The sequence below is a fragment of the Aquarana catesbeiana genome, linkage group LG02, assembly GCF_042186555.1.
Source record: "Aquarana catesbeiana isolate 2022-GZ linkage group LG02, ASM4218655v1, whole genome shotgun sequence".
NCBI lineage: Eukaryota > Metazoa > Chordata > Amphibia > Anura > Ranidae > Aquarana > Aquarana catesbeiana.
In genome coordinates this window covers 340,618,279-340,635,625 of record NC_133325.1, presented here as the reverse complement: position 1 = coordinate 340,635,625, position 17,347 = coordinate 340,618,279, and positions in this window count along the sequence as shown.

The window sequence follows — 17,347 nt, the reverse complement described above, 5'->3', positions numbered from 1 at the left end:
AATAGGATCAAAAGAACACCAGTAATTTTCTTCAGGTAGCTTTATATACTGTAACAAGACAAGCCTGCCTGTCAGTAAGAAGAGAACAGGAACGGATCTAGCTGAACACTGTGAGCAGGACGCACTGCACTAAATGTAAATAGTCTAGCTGCCTGACTGTGGTACTAATAGGATCAAAAGAACACCAGTAATTTTCTTCAAAATACTGTAACAAGACAAGCCTGCCTGTCAATAAGAAGATAACAGGAACAGATCTAGCTGAACACTGTGAGCAGGACGCACTGCACTAAATGTAAATAGTCTAGCTGCCTGACTGTGGTACTAATAGGATCAAAAGAACACCAGTAATTTTCTTCAAAATACTGTAACAAGACAAGCCTGCCTGTCAGTAAGAAGATAACAGGAACGGATCTAGCTGAACACTGTGAGCAGGACGCACTGCACTAAATGTAAATAGTCTAGAAGATAACAGGAACGGATCTAGCTAAACTGAATACAGTGTATATATATTTATATGCAACACCTGGGATGCATATATATAGACAATACACTTTAAGTGCAGCTAACTGACTGACTGTCCTGCCTAATCTAGCTAACTCAAATGAAATGACACTGTCTCTCTCTCTCTCTATTTCTCAGCACACCGGAACACACTGCACAGGGCCGCCGTGCAGGCGGCCTTATATAGTGTGGGGCGTGTACTAAATCCCCTGAGCCATAATTGGCCAAAGCCTCCTTGGCTTTGGCCAATTACGGCTCTCTGTTAAGGCGGCGCTGTGATTGGCCAAGCATGTGGGTCATAGTGCATGCTTGGCCAATCATCAGCAAGCAATGCACTGCGATGCCGCAGTGAATTATGGGCCGTGACGCGCCACACGAATTTGGCGCGAACGGCCCATATCGTTCGCAATTCGACGAACGATCGAACAGCCGATGTTCGAGTCGAACATGGGTTCGACTCGAACACGAAGCTCATCCCTATACTTGAGCAGGGAGTGTATGCGTCTTCCAAATTGGAACACAAAGGAAGGGATAAAACATCTGAATATACAGGCTTTTAAAGCAAAATTTCCATTTCTGGTACTACTAGCAAATGGAACAAATGGTTTGTGGCTATGGATATCACTATATGTAGCACTGTTTAAGAAAAATTTGAAAATGAACAAATATTTTGTGCTTGACAAACAATCTCTTAATGCAGTCGATCTCATGTTTTAAATGCAAAGAAAGTATTTGCATTATCATACAACCAAGTAGACAGGTATTTTATGTTTTTTTTTTTTTACATCTACAAGGTGTTTTATTTTGGGCACATTGAATACTTGAGAATTAACTACATTCATGCATAACTGATTTGATATAGTTGATATCATGGAGCTAGTAGTTATTGTGATAGGTGTATACGAGGTAATAAGAAATTTAAAAATATATATAAATTATAACTATGACTAGTGTTTCCTGTTTATTAATTTTTTGGTCTTTTACCAATAAATTAGGAAGTGTCAAGGTGAACTTTACAGAACCTACTAACTACACTATTTAGGAAGACATTTCAGGCTCATTTTAATGTATGTCGTTTTGTTAGTGATTAGGTATGAAATGAACAGTGATTACTACTGATAAAGCTTGTAATAAAAAAAAAAATACTCAGAATAAAAAAGAATAAAATAATGCTAATAATAATATTAATACAAAATAATATCAGTTTTCTGTCCTTTAGAATGCAATAAGAAGAGAATTGATTATCATTGATCATAAAATAAAATTCCATGTCAATAACTGTGCACGAGTTAACATCTTTGTAATATGTCCACTCAGGTCACAGAAGCTGTAGTGATGTGGTAGAAGTATAAACTTATATCAATTTATAATTTGATTAGCTAAGTGGAAAAATGGAATCAAAGTACTCTGCTTGCGATAAACATCTATATTTGTTATTTTTATTTTAAAAAGTGATTTTATGTTAGAGACAATGTAATTTTCTTAAAATTACTTAAAGCTATTTAGTCTAGTTTCAGTATTAAGTAGGGATGGGCCGAATGGACCCCTGTTCGGTTCGCACCAGAACTTTCGAACACCGCGAAAGTTCGGACCCGAATAACGAACCCCATTAAAGTCAATGGGACCCTAACATTAAAAATCAAAAGTGCCCATTTTGAAGGCTTATATGCAAGTAATTGGGCATACAATGGTTATAGGGGTGGGTCCTGCCTGGGGGACATGTATCAATAGAAAAAAAGTTTGTGAAAAATGTCATTTTTAAAAGAGCAGTGATTTTTTGATTTTTAACCTCCCTGGCGGTATGATTATTATTATTATTATTATACAGGATTTATATAGCGCCAACAGTTTACGCAGTGCTTTACAACATTAGGGAGGACAGTACAAGTACAATGCAATTCAATACAGGAGGAATCAGAGGGTCCTGCTCGTTAGAGCTTACAATCTAGGAGGGAGGGTCAAGTTATACAAAAGGGTAACAGCTGTGGGGGATGAGCTAATGGAGAAAATAGTGCAGTTGTTAGATGGAGGCAGGATAGGCGTCTCTGAAGAGGAACGTTTTCAGGGATCGCCTAAAAGTGGATAAATTTGGAGACAGTCTGACAGATTGGGGTACGGAATTCCAGAGGATGGGCGAGGCTCGGGAGAAGTCCTGGAGGCGGATATGGGAGGAGATGATGAGGGATCTAGAGAGCAGGAGGTCCTGGGAGGAACGGAGAGGGCGATTAGGTTGGTATTTTGAGACTAGGCTAGTGATATAGCTGAGGGCAGAGTTGTGGATGACTTTGTAACTTATTGTTAGTATTTTGAATTTAATTCGTTGGACGAGTGGCAGCCAATGGAGGGATTGGCAAAGAGGGGTAGCAGACATTGAGCGGTTTGTAAGGTGGATGAGTCTGGCAGCAGAATTCATGATGGACTGAAGGGGGGATAGTCTATTTAAAGGTAAGGCAATGAGGAGGCATGATTATTTCAGATTTTTGATGCTGAAAGCGGTACAATTATTTTGCACTGAAATTTGGCATTTTATATTGTAGGCCTGTAATTCTTAGGAACAACTCACTTAAATCTGTCCAAACAAGTCTAGTAGACATCCTGGGTATGATAATGTTTGAAAAATGAAATAAAAAATTATAATATAATAAATAACTATAAATAATTATAACAAATAATAATATAATAATAATAATAAAAATTATTCAATAATGTAATCAAATCAAAAACACTGAAATTTGCGCAGTTGCAGAATTGTCGCTGTTATTACTTTTAGTGTTTGATGAGGAATTTCCCCACGAATCACTATCGCTCAATTCTGCAAGTGATTCTAATTTATTATCGCTGTTTTCTAGCTGGTCTAAAAGCACTTTTGACGTAAACGGACATTTTTTGGTTGCTATGGACAATCTTCAGTTTCCTGGCAGAAAGAATACTATTTATAATATAAAACTGCATGCAGGACACTGGACAAACCACTAGGGACAAAGGGGATGTGTAATTATTTGATACAGTACTGTAATCTGTAAGATTACAGTATACTGTATCTATACTGTGTTTTTTACTTTTTTAATTTGGCGCCGAACTTCGTCCCCGTGTGTCGCAACGCTCACAGGGAATGGAGCTCGGCACTGTGAATTGAGCGAGCCATGGCGGCTCACAGATCACAGCGTGGAGACATTGCAGGATCCAGGGGACAAGGTAAGTAACCTCTAAATGAATCCTGCGATGCGATCCCGAGTGTGGCTCGGGGTTACCACTTTTGGTACTGAAAATCCACCCCGAGCCAGACTCTGGAATAACGCCAGGGAGGTTAAAGTGAAAGTCTAAAAATGAAAAATTCCTTCCAATATAGTGCCTGGGGGTCCCCTTAGTCTACTTGTAAAGTGGCAGATCTGTACCATGTCTAGAATAATTGCATTTATAAAGCCAAAAAAAGCCCAAAAAATTACATTTTCCCTGCAAGCTGCCTTTATTTTGCTCAGCAACAGCTGGGGAGCACGTGTGTATGATGAGGCCACAATGTAGTGCACTGGGAACAAGATTAGAGATTTTTTGGATACATTCTGGTGTCACTTTGACTTTGTATAGAAGTAACGAGTGCGTAAAAATTGGTGTTTGGGTGTCAGTGGCGCTTTCCCACCGTAACCCTATAGAGGGAAAGTTTGGAGCCTGGAAGGGGAAAGAAGGAGTGGGTGGGAACAGGGCAGGGAGTTGGGGAAGGGAAGGTGAAGGGAGGTAACTAATTCGCAATAATACCATCTGCGAAACTAGTTGAGGTACTATCTGTCTTCAAATTGTCCCACTGTTTTTTTCCCCTTGTATTCGGGGTTGATTATGTCGGTGATGTATATGAATTGTCATCATTTTTAATGTGTAATTGATCTTGTATTTGATGAATAAAACCTTTTAAAGTTTTACTTCTTTCATACTTGTACCTTTGTCTTATATGGCTATTTTACCGCTCTACCGTACCACGATAGTCCAACTGCCCCCATGTCCTTATGGTAGCCTGGTTGGGGACCAGGCTCCAAACTTTCCATTCATAGATTTCTGGATGATGGTACGAGTTCTTCAATCCCTATCTCTAGTTAATAAATATAGAGGCCACACCCTTTCTTATAACCCTATAGAGGTACTCTTGATGAAAGCAAGAATTGGCCTTGCTGTAAAAAATTGCAATGATATGCACCTGTCAAAGAGGTGCAGAAAAATTACTCTTTGGGTGTCGTGGGCACCTTCCCACCATGACTCTATAGAGGTGCTCTTGATGAAGGCAAAAAAAATTGCAATGATATGCATATGGTTGGTGTTTTTGCCACGTTTGATGTGCCTAAGACACAGTTTGCAGATAGCAACAGTGCGATCTGCTGGAGATGTGCTGAAAGGCCCAGACAGCTGAGCTTTGGGGAGTGGGCCCGGAGATAACAGCTGCAGAATGTGATGGAATAGGGTGGCTGCTCTCTACTCTTTCTTGGTGTCGGCCTCCTTCTCTGCTCTATCTGGCACCCAAGTCACATCAGTGACCTCATCATCATCATCATGTCCATCTCCTCCATCTTCATCATTACCACTGGAGACAACTTGGCAATATGCTAAGGCTTGGGGAACATGAATGCCAATTTGTCTACCAGTGTTCCTCCCTTTCTCTAGGCTCATGTTCCTGTCATCCTCAACCTCAGAACATCTGAATCCAGTAATGGCTGGGCATCATCAAGGAGCAAGTGGCTGACGCTGTGGTCAAATAACTCAGCTGACTCTTCAATGGCTGATGTTGGGGCTATGGCAGGAATAGATGTGGACAAGGAGGCAGGTTTATCCACTCTGGCAACTGCAGGGGACTGCACAATTGTCTCTGCTTGCATGACAGAGGATAGGATGAGGAGGATGACGAAGGTTTAGTAAGCTAGTCCACCACCTCCTCTGCATGCTGTGGCTGGATAGCATGGGCAAACTCACTAAACGGAGGAAATTATGCCCTGTCTGAGGACTGACCACCATGTCCACCTTTGCCTGTGGACACATTTGTTGCTGGACCCCTTACAGAGCCAAGGAAACGTCTGCCTCTCCTTGTTGTCCTCCCAGACATTATTGTGATAGAGGGGGTGGTGCTTATAAGCAAATGTAAAGAAGAAGTTTAAATCTATATGTAGATGCACTTTAATCAATGTAAAGAGGTATTTGGTGCACTTTAATAGTAATGGCGGCGATCTGTGATTTTTATCGTGACTGCGATATTGCGGTGGACACTTCTGACACTTTGACACTATTTTGGGACCATTCACATTTATACAGCGATCAGTGCTATAAAAAATGCACTGATTATTGTGTAAATGTGACTGGCAGGGAAGGGGTTAACACTAGGTGGTGATCGAGGGGTTAATTATGTTTCCTACATACAATGTGCCTCATTTAAAGTCCCAAACTCCCCCCTTTATGAATTATGTTTCCTAGGGAGTGATTCTAACTGTAGGGGCGGGGACTCACAAGGGGAGGAGACCGATCAGTGTTCCTCTGTACTGGGAACACACCATCTGTCTCCTCTCCTCTGACAGGATTTTGCTTCAACCTTTTCACAGTTCCAAAACTGAAAGTTGGCATCTACTCAATCTTGGATCTCAATACCCTAATTGTCTTCATTTGGTATCAAAAAGTTTACATGGAAACTACCAAATCTGTCATGGGCTCCCTCCATCAAGGAGACTTTCTGTTTTCTGTAGATATCAAGGATTTGCACTTGCGTGTCCCTATTTTTCCAGCACATCAGCATGCGATCCACTAAAACTGTCAATGCCTCCCTCCATCAGGGAGAATTTCTGGACTATGTAGACATCAAGGATATGTAATTGTAGGCTGCCATTTAGCCTATTTTTCACACTGCCAGCATCGACCAAGATTTCAGCCTCTGTTCCAGCTTTGCTCCCAGGGCATCCTTATTTAGGGATATATGGATGATCTGACCAACAATGAGTGACTAACAATGTGACACAGACTGTTCAGACCTTGAAAAGGTTTGGTTGGATCCTGCTTGGAGTACCTGTGTCTCATCTGAGACACAGCACAAGCCAGAGTTGTTTTTCCAAAAGAAAAACTTCAAAGTCTCCTCTCTGAGACTCTGTCTCTTCAGTCCAGGAGTCAGCTGACTCTTTCTTCCTGCATGGGAATCATAGTGCTTATAGTAGTCTTTTTTTGAGGTATTCCTGTTTGCAACATCCTATAATCATGGAACAAATCAGTTCAGTCTTTGAAACAGATTCACCTCTCAGGTTGTCTCTGGTCTTGTGGCTCAGAAATCTAGGGCTGAAGTTTAAAATCTCCTGGAGGATCTTTACAATGGGTGCCAGCCTGACAGGCTGGATAGGAGTTCAGATCAAGACACAGTGTCAGTACAGGTGACTTGGATGCCAGAGGAATCCTGTATCAACATTCTGGAGCTCTGAGCTATTTGGTTGTCCCAGCAACATATAATATCCTAACTGATATTATATCCAATCAGAATCCAGTTGGACAATGCCCCAGCAGTGACATACTGCACATCAACCATCAGGGAGGAACCAGAAGTTTTGCTGTGGCAAGAGAGGTAGGAAGGATTCTGTCCTGTGCAGAACTTCAGGTTCCAGGCTTTACACCCCAGATATGGACAATTGTCAGGCAGACTTTCTCAGCCAGCAGTACCTGGACCCAGGGGAATGGACCCTGCACCCAGAAGTGTTCCAGAACATTTTTTGAAGGTAGGGGACACTGGATGTTGACCTTCCAGCCTCCAGATTTAAATACAAACTGAACTGGCTTGCCTCTAGGTCCAGAGATCTTCTGGCAGAAGCTGTGGATGCTCTCATGCTTCTGTGGGATCAGTACAACCTAATCTACGACTTTCAACTCCTGAAACTCTTTCCTTATCTGCTCTGCAGTTTCATAATAGAGAGAATTCTGGCAATCCTCATTGGCACAGGCAAATGTGGTACTATCCACATTATCATGCATTACCATACATTAGCCATATTTCCTAATTTCCATATGCTATCTTACCTAGTCTTTTCCTCAGTATTAGTGGAAAGTAATGAAGGAGGCACTACTGTTTGAGGGGAGTGGTGTAATAATTTCCTTACAGGAAGTTCTTTGGAGGAACTACTATCCTATGTTATCATGATATGGGTGAGTAAAAGGGTGATTCTGTCGAACCCAATCTCTCCTCTCTTCTGGCCTTTTATTAGCTACTTGCTGTTACTTATTATACTAAATGCAGCCCTTAATTAAATAGGAAGGGAAAACACAGAACTGGCAGGAGTCTGTATTCTCTGCAGTGATGGTCTCTGCCCCATATGCCAATCTAAGAGGACAATGACATACTATAAGGCCTATGATATTTGAGCTGTTCAGCTTGCACACCTTAAACCAAAAGGTCATAAAAGATTTCAGGTCCTACTGCAATGCCTGCACAACTGTTTATGATTTTAGAGGAATGTGGTGCTAATTTCAGATCTAAAGAGAATGAATAATTAGCTACTTTTCTACTCTACATAAAGTTATCTTTACTTTTTTCTGGTTTTGATGGACATAGGTGCATATTAAAGGTTATATATAGGACCCCAATAGAGGTCAATTAAAGACTGTCAGCCTCTGCTAATGGGAGGTAAAAGTGATGTATTATAGGGCATCTGGGTCCAGTCAAAATTTTGCTATTGGGGCTTTTTTCTAGTTACAACCATGAGAATCTGCCAATGCATCCATAGAAATTAATGTCAATAAATTAAAGCTCCACCTTCTCATTGGATTTTAGGAAGTACTGGAAGGAGTAAAATGATAACTGGAAGTGGATAGGGCGAAGTGAAAAAATGAATGGTTCATGTAGATAGGAATTGTTTTCCTGCATTTGACTTGTGGTTAAAATGCATGTCAAATGCAGGTCAGAATATTCCTATTGACTTCAATGGAGTAGCTGCGTTTGACCTGCTTTGCATTATATTGCATTTCTTCAATGCAAAATGTCCTACTGACATGTGTTTGAACTGCAAAGGCAAAGTAGATCAAATGCAGCCTTTTCTTGCCAAACCTGCATTTTTTATTTGAATAAATGCCTTTGAGCAGCACTGCATTTTCATTGGAAATGGCTGTGTTTACCAGAATGTCTGTCCACATGATGAGCCCTATGTTTTGAATATACAAGGTGTATTATTTTGTTTATGGCTTAATGTTGGGGAGCAGAAATAGCATTTCAGGTACTTAATTCTTGTCCTCATGTAAACTTTTACTTGCTCTAAAGCAGCAAAAAAGTGTTAGTTTTTAATTGCATTATTATGACTTTATCCAGCAAATGTGTCATAGTGTTCTGCCAGGCCTCTTAGACTCCGCTTATTGCTAGTGTGCTAATTATGTGATGGAATTCAAAAACAGCGCATTAGATACCAGATGTTTGAAATGGGAGGACAACAAATTTCAAAGATGCCATATGCAATAACTGATTTTACATGGTTGAGATTGGCAGAAGAGGAAGTGATTCATTGCACAGAAACCTTCCAAAAACTGGAGAGAGCTGTCTATTAAAAGGTTGTGCTGGCACTAAAAAGCTGCTGATTAGATAATCACCCTTTGGTGTTTCTCAAGTGGAAGTTAAGAAATTTCTTATTTATGCCTTAAATTTTATGTTATACAGTTGGTTGAGTCCTAAATAATGGAAACTTAAGAGTAAAGTCACCTGCCCCCTCTTGGATTGTCTAAAGAATGTTTTGAATGTTTGGAAACTGAGGCACATTTGTTACTGTCATAGCAGAAAAGGGACAATTCTCCCTGCTGAGGTCCCAGATCTCTTAAACAATTTAAAAACCTGATCTACACCTTCCATATCTGAAACAATAACTTTGTGTCACCTTATTCTTTCAAAAATGCAATAACTGCTCATTTTATCATTACAATGATATTAACAAACAAAAACAAAAAATGTTTATGACATTTGTTGCCAAGATAAGATGTTACATTTAATTTTTTTTTGTCCATTTGTGCAAAATGAAATTTGTGTCTCCGAGATATTGCCTGTCCTCATTCTCTGCTAGACACTGGCAAAGGTCATTTGGTCTGAACGTAATAAAAACCTGAGTTCCCATGATGCAAATAAGGTGTCAGGAAGGGCAAGCCAGTAACCAAAATGTCAGAAGAACATCTGTGCACAGGTTCCCAGTAAGAAGAACCGCATGGCGCATACGCATGCGCAAATGCGCGAATGATAGTGCGCGTTGTGACAGTTCTTTCTGCCAGATGCGCTATTTAAAGGAGACTGATGCCCAGGTTAATTTCTGTCTGGTGTACAGCGTTCCCTGTGATCGCTGCTACCAGTTGATCTTGAATACCTGTTCCAGTAGATTTTCGACTTGTTCCTGACTACTCCTGCCTTCTGCCTTCCTCTGATCCCGGGTTGGTTCTGACTTCGCTCCTGTCTCTCCCTTGGTCTCCTTGCTGCCCCCCTGTTACCGACTCGGTCTGTACCTTGACTCTGCTCCAGCTACCGCATTTGTTACTGATCTGTCCATTAGTGTATAACCCGGCTTGCCTGTACCTGTTTGTGTTCCGATCTACAAAACACCTCCTCGCAGATTGCTGCGTACTGTTTCCACTCTGATCCTGTCTCCAGCCTGCCTGCTGTTCCAGCCATCCTCCTTGCTGAGAGTCTCTTCACAGCCTCATCGGAAGTTCCGATCAGCTCCTGCATCAGCGATCCTGCCAGGCACTTGTGCCACTCTGCACCGCCGAGCTCCCTATCTGCTCTATCATGGGTTCTCGAGTTAGAGGTGTAAGAAAGGCCTTTCCCTGCATACCAGGCTCTACAATCAGGTATGTGACAGAAGGGCTGATGCTTTGCTTTGGTTGTCAACTGTGAATTAATAGATAGTAGTAGAAGATTTGGGCACAAGTGCATAATTTACAGGACCTATGGTATTCTGGACTACACATTAATAATTTTTAATTTCTAATTTTGATTTTTATTTCTTTAGAATATTTAGAATATAAAGTTAAATTGCCGTTCAAGTGGATTGAAGCAAAAAAAGAATGAGCTGATTGTCCCAAATACAGAATAGAGGTGAATGGGGGATACCTCCCTTCTGTGGTATTTTATTCTGACAGCAGGGAGCCTTCCCCAACATCAGAATACAATGATCAGTGTTGCTGGCTATAGCCAGGGGCACTGATCATTCTGGAATAACTCAACAGTCTTGTTGTATACAAGTAGATCCATGTATGACTCAAGACAAAGGGGGGAATCTCTGTAGCCACACATCCGTGTTGTCCCTGTAATCAGTGTAAGAGTGACAACCTCAACCTGGCCACGCCCTCAATGCATTTTGCTCCACCCCTCGGAGCTTAAACAGGAGGTGTAGGGAAAAAAGCCAAAGAAAAGAAAACTGGTGCAGCCAACACATCTAATGACTGGTAATCTCCAATATAATACATTTTAAGTTTTGTGTTTAAAAAAATGAAGAAAAAAAATGTATATTTTGCTATAATTTGCTACCACTTTAATTTTAAGGTAGTTCTGTCTAGTGCAGTACCTGGAGCATGCTAGTGTGTAGTATGTAGTCCACTTTCTAATCTTGTGCATTTAGCTTAATCATTCAGTTGATTCAGTTGAAAGCATTTGTGGGTTTAACCAATAATTTTTTTTTGTACAGTTCTCCTTTAAGGGAGGCGTGGCAGGGTGTGTGTCTTATGCCTGCATACTTTTGCTTATAGGTGTCACTCATTCCCATTTCAGAAAGTTGGGAGGTATAGTTATAAAGCTTAACCATTAACGGACCGCCCGCCATCGTTTTACGTTGCTACTTTGAAGAGGAATACCGTTGTTATGGTAGCAGCTAGCTACCATAATACTCTTCTTCAGAGGGCAGTCCGCTTCAAGATAAAAGTGGCCTCTGAGGCGGATTCACCACAAGATCACCTTTATCGGCGGTGGGCGAGGAGCCCCCCCTCCCGCCGCTCTCTGGTGCCCTCCGCTGCTTACCAGAGCCTTTGGTAGCGGCCGAGGCGATCGGATCCTCTCCCTAGCCTGACATGGAGACGAGTGAGGGGAAGATGGCCCCCACCCATCTCCATATCATTGCAGGGCAAAAGCGACGTCAAAACGTCATTTCCGCCCATATGCTTTTAAAGGGACTTTTTTTTTTAATGACTTTAACTTTATTTATTTATTTTTAGTGCATTTTAGTGTAAATATGAGATCTGAGGTCTTTTTGACCCCAGATCTTATATTTAAGAGGTCCTGTCATGCTTTTTTAAATTACAAGGGATGTTTACATAACACCGCAAAGACCGCTGCGCAAATACGGTGTGACAAAAAGTATTGCAACGACCGCCATTTTATTCTCTAGGGTGTTAGAAATATATATATATATATATATATATATATATATATAAAATGTTTAGGGGTTCTAAGTAATTTCTAGCAAAAAAAAAATGTTTTTAACCTGTTAATACCAAATCTCAGAAAGAGGCTCGATCGGTCCTTAAGTAGTTAAAAAGTGTATTCATTTAGCTAAGCGGGCTACAGTTATTTAAGCAGGCATTACACGGCACTAAGATAATTTATAACTTCTGGACAGGCAACATATAAATAACTTTGTGGGCATGGAGATACATTACTCTAATACTGTATAGCTTGCAAAGCAGCTGCTGGGGATTCCCTGTGAACATTCTGACTGTAACAAGCTGTAAGAGTGAATCACAGGCATTATCAGAACAGATATGTGAGACAGATTATCAGTTTATAAGTCTTGTCTTCCCCTCATTATTTATAAAATTTATTATGTTCAAAACACGGGTAAGAAAGTTTTGGTACTTTCTGAGCAGAAATCCTAATAAAAGATAATCTCTATAATTTTTAAAAGCTGGTGATAAGATATTACTTCAGTTTCAATAAATAAATCTTGCAATATTCCATTAAAGGAATGTAGTTGTTTTCTAAAGCAAATGCACACATTGCAGCATTGCCTTTATTAAAGGAGACCTTTGGTCACAGCATACACATTTCTGACCACTCAGGCTGGACAGGGGGTAGGGTCTGGTATGGATTTTAAAGGGCAGACCTTATGCTTTTTTTTGTGTGAGGTTCCCCCTTAAAATCCATTAATGGGGTCCAGCTTGAAATCCCTACCAAACCTAAAGGGTCTGGTATGAATTTTGGAGGGGATCTCCATTTTTTACACTATCCCTGATGTAGCACACTCTAGTGTGCTAGATGTAGATAGGTTTGTTGTTAAGCCCGAGTTATGAATCTGGGTCAGGGTTTAGTGACCTTGGGTGGAGGTTAGGAGGAGCTGCTTGGCATATTTATGAGGGCCAGCTTTACCTGTGGTGGAGGGATCACTATCACTGGATGTATCGTCTTACTCTTCACTGCACCATACAGAAATAAGATTTATGCTGTTCCCACATGCTATAAAAAGCAAAAAAAGAATCCTACATTATTGGTTAGTGAACCATAAAGGTAAACTGACCCACCGATTCGCCCTTAGGGCGGTATATCTCCCAGAAAGCGTGCAGCCTAGGACAAAAAGGGGGGGGGGGGGGTTAAAAGTTAACCCTAAGAAACAATCAAGGGAGATCAGCCATGGTATATGAATTAATTAATAGAAGCTTTATTGGTGAAGTACAAAATTATTGACAGTGTTCCAATCCAGGCGGAACAACCCTACCCTGGTTGGAGAATGTTCATGTAATTTGCAAAAAATTAATGAATCACTAATAAAATCACATTGTAATAAGACAATATTGTCACAAATTAAAAAGTGCTAATACATGAACCCTACTATGTCAAGACTAATACCAAAGACCAGGAGGAAAAATGATGAGTTTCTCAAGGGTGACACCAAAGGTAATTGTAGCAAAGGTGTCTCCAGCTTTCAATTAACTGCAGAGATCTGCTGTTTTCTGTGATTGACTGATATATGTCATTAAATATGCATTTGTTGAAGATGATTAACATCCTATTGGCTGATTCAGTCAAGTTTGAAGCTGGATCAAGGAAAACAATGTAAACACCCAAAGGTAAAAATTTCCGTTTGTGCTGTGTCAAATGTCCATAGTATAGGTGTTTATCAAAATGTATACGGTCTCATATAGATGACAATTAGACTGATATCACTGCAGCGGAGAAATCATCAATAGCAGAATATGTAGCACTTGGCTCATCTGTTGGCTCCAAAGTATGAATCGTATCTACCGATAAACAAAGTCTTAAACCTGCTGCATACATCAAAACGGGAATGTAATTGAACAATATTGGCCCGTGTATGGGCGTCTTACCCCGATTGTATTGCAGTTACAGGTCTCTGTATGTCCAGGATGGATTTCCAGATTCAGTCTGCTGAGATGTCCTTTGGATCAGTTGATGATTTTGGGCTGTAATTTTAATTCGGTAAATGTCCGCAATTGTAGCCGTATCATAAAAAGATAGTGCCTAAAACTGCTGGTATTTAGGGAGAGGATTCAATCATCCCAGGCATAGTGCAGAACACATGCAGAGATAGTGTCTGTGTAGTACGGCTTGGATAGTCCAAATAGCCTCCAGGTGGATATCAACTGAATGTCAGATGAGCCATTTAATCAGTCCAAACCTCCAGCGTGAATGGTAGGCAATTCTGCCTTCTCGCTCGGATTTGGGGGTCATCTAGATATGTGGGGGCATGTTAGCACTACCCTCTGTCTACGCGTTTCGTACACTGGAATGAAGAAGTGGGCATTGATTAAGTGCCCACAGCATGGGATTGTGGCAGGCAAAAGAGTTAATTATAAAAAAAAAAAAATTTTTAATACTGTCCCTTTAAATGTTTGAAGCAAAAGGCATGTGGCTCACGAGTGGGAAAAACGTGATTCTAGGCGGGAAAAACACGTGTATTATAGAGTAATACACATGTTTTTAGGGCTATATAAGACCCTCGGATCAGGCTCCTGTCACAGTTGACCCCACAGCGGCTTGACGAGCTCCATAGGCTATAATACTGAGCTATAATACAGGAGCTCGTCTGCCGCTTAAGGTCATGAAGACGTTAGTCCGAAGGGTCCTGGAGAAGGCGGCGTCTATGGGAGGAGAAGAGTGGCTGAAGAAATGCCTGGCGGAGTTTGAGGAAGAGCCGGCAGTGGAAGAGGGCTTGGAAGATCCCGCGGTACACGTGACGGTGCCTGCTGGGAACGATTCGCGGATCTCACCGCCGCCAGTGACTTACCCAGCGACTCACCTCAGTCAAGCCCGCAGGCATCAGCGAAGCCGCCCGCCGGAGCGCCCTGCTACGCCAGCCCCTATGGAGGAACATGAGCCCCGCCCTCGAGAGAATGTCGTCACAGATGACGTCACTGCGCATCGGCGCAGTGGACGTCGGATCCGTCAGAGGAAGAGGGCGTTCTCTCCTTCCCCCTCCGTGTCAGAGAGGGGAGGGGAAGCGCTCAATCATCCCCGCCTACTGTTTCTTTCTCTTCACAGGCACCAGGGTCACCTGTTGCCATGCCGACGGCATCGCACGCGTCTAGGCTTGTACAGCTGGATGCTGATATGGATCATCTGATTCCAGGACCTCCTGAGAACCGAAATCGTTCTCATTTACAGTCCGCTACAGGAACCATCCCTGCTGGTGAGTCAGCACAACAGAATTTGATAACACTTTTGGTTGATTCTTTATCTAAATTTACAGATGCTTTAGGTCAAAAGCAATTATCTACACCTATCCCTTCACCTGCTAATGTTTGGTCAAAAAATCCTGCCTTGCCATTTCATACAAATGCTTCGGTTAATACAAATTCCATTGAACATGCACAGAATTCTGCTGTTTTGGAACATAGATTTTCTCCTGTGCCTGAAATTTGTTTTAAAGAAGTATTGCCATGTGAGATATCACCGTATTTCAACATCTTGAACATATTCTCGAAGCTTATAAGAATTTTGGTGGTTTTGGTTGGTACAATTACGATGAATCTTTCCGTCAAAAAATGGCTGTTTACCCTTCTCTCAAATGGGGAATGAAGGACGTTGGTTTATGGTTGAACCTCATTCTTCCCCAAAAGCAAGTGGTGGCAAAACAGCCTTTTGGGAATCAAAACACATTATCTGTGTACAAGAAAGGCATTTGCTACGCTTTTAATGAGTCCCAGTGCAAATGGTCAACTTCGTGCCGTTATAAGCATGAGTGTTCATTTTGCTTTGGGTCTCACCCATTAGTAAAATGTTTTAAAAGGAGCCATTCACAAGTGCAATTTCAGGATAATTCAAAAAGCCTACACACCAGTGAAGCTGGAAAAAATGTACCCATGGCTGCTTCTCTACCCAGACAGGGAGAAAGCAGTAATTTTAATTGACGGTTTTTCTTTCGGTTTTAAACTTCCTATTTTCTCTGGATCCGGGTGCCATATGGTGGATAATCTTAAATCAGTTTTTCTTCATAGTCAGGTGGTTAGACAAAAGTTGATTAAAGAAATCGCATGGGTCGGGTGGCTGGTCCCTTTGTATCTCCTCCGTTGAAAAATTTCCGCATATCTCCATTAGGTTTGGTACCAAAAAAGGAACCGAACTCTTATCGTCTTATTCATCATCTTTCTTACCAAAAAGGTAGTTCATTGAATGATGAAATTGACAATTCTTTATCTTCAGTTAAATATGCCAGTTTTGACGACGCTGTCTCTCTGATACGAAAATTCGGTGTCGGCGCTCTAATGGCCAAATCAGATATTCAGGCTGCTTTTTGATTGTTGCCTATTGCACCCGAATCTTTTAATTCTTTAGATTTTTGTTTCGAAGGTAATTTTTTCTATGATATGTGTTTACCAATGGGTTGCTCTTTATCGTGTCAGTATTTTGAAACTTTTGCTACTTTTTTGCAATGGGTTCTATTGCATGAATCGGGATGTGAAGGAATAATCCATTATTTGGATGATTTCCTGTTCATTGGACCTTGTGATTCTCCAATATGCGCTTTATTATTAAAATTATTTTTGGCCATTTCTCACAATTTTGGCATTCCTATTGCTTATGAAAAAACGTTTTTTCCTTCTCCAGTCATAGAATTCCTAGGTATCAGAATTGATACTAATTTATTTCAGTTTCAACTTACTTTATTAAAAATTAATCGGATTCAAGAATTAATATGCATATTTTTGAGAAAAAAGAAAGTTTTATTAAAAGAACTTCAGTCCTTTTTGGGCTTGTTAGCATTTGCCTCTCGAGTTATGCCGGTAGGTAGAATTTTTTCTAGGAGATTGTCTATGGCAATGTCGGAGTTTAAATCTCTTTTTTCCCATATTCGTCTTACTGAAGATTTAAAAGATGATCTGATAGTATGGTCGCAATTTCTTTTGGATTATAACGGTCGTACCTTTTTTCAGGAGGATTTGTTTTTTTCGGCAGACATGGAATTGTTTACAGATTCTGCAGGTTCATTAGGTTTTGCAGCAATATGACGCACTCATTGGTGCTGTGGTGCTTGGCCTTCTTTTTGGGTTTCTAGTAAAGCTACAAAAAACATTGTTCTATTAGAATTGTTTCCTATCATAGTGGCTTTTGAATTATGGGGAAACAATTTTGATAATAAACGGATTTTAATTCATTCAGACAACAAAGGGGTGATTTTTGCGATAAATTGTCTTTCTTCTAAATCCATATCTGTAATAAAATTGCTGCGTTATTTTGTATTTTTATGCTTAAAATTTAATATTTGGGTTAAAGATAGATATGTTCCTGGTGAAGAGAACGAGATAGCTGATGCATTATCTCGTTTCCAGATGGCTCGTTTCAGGCAGCTTTTTCCCGAAGCGGACCTAGTCGGTTACACATGCCCAAGTCATCTATGGGATTTGATTTAACCCCTGTATTTTTGGCTAT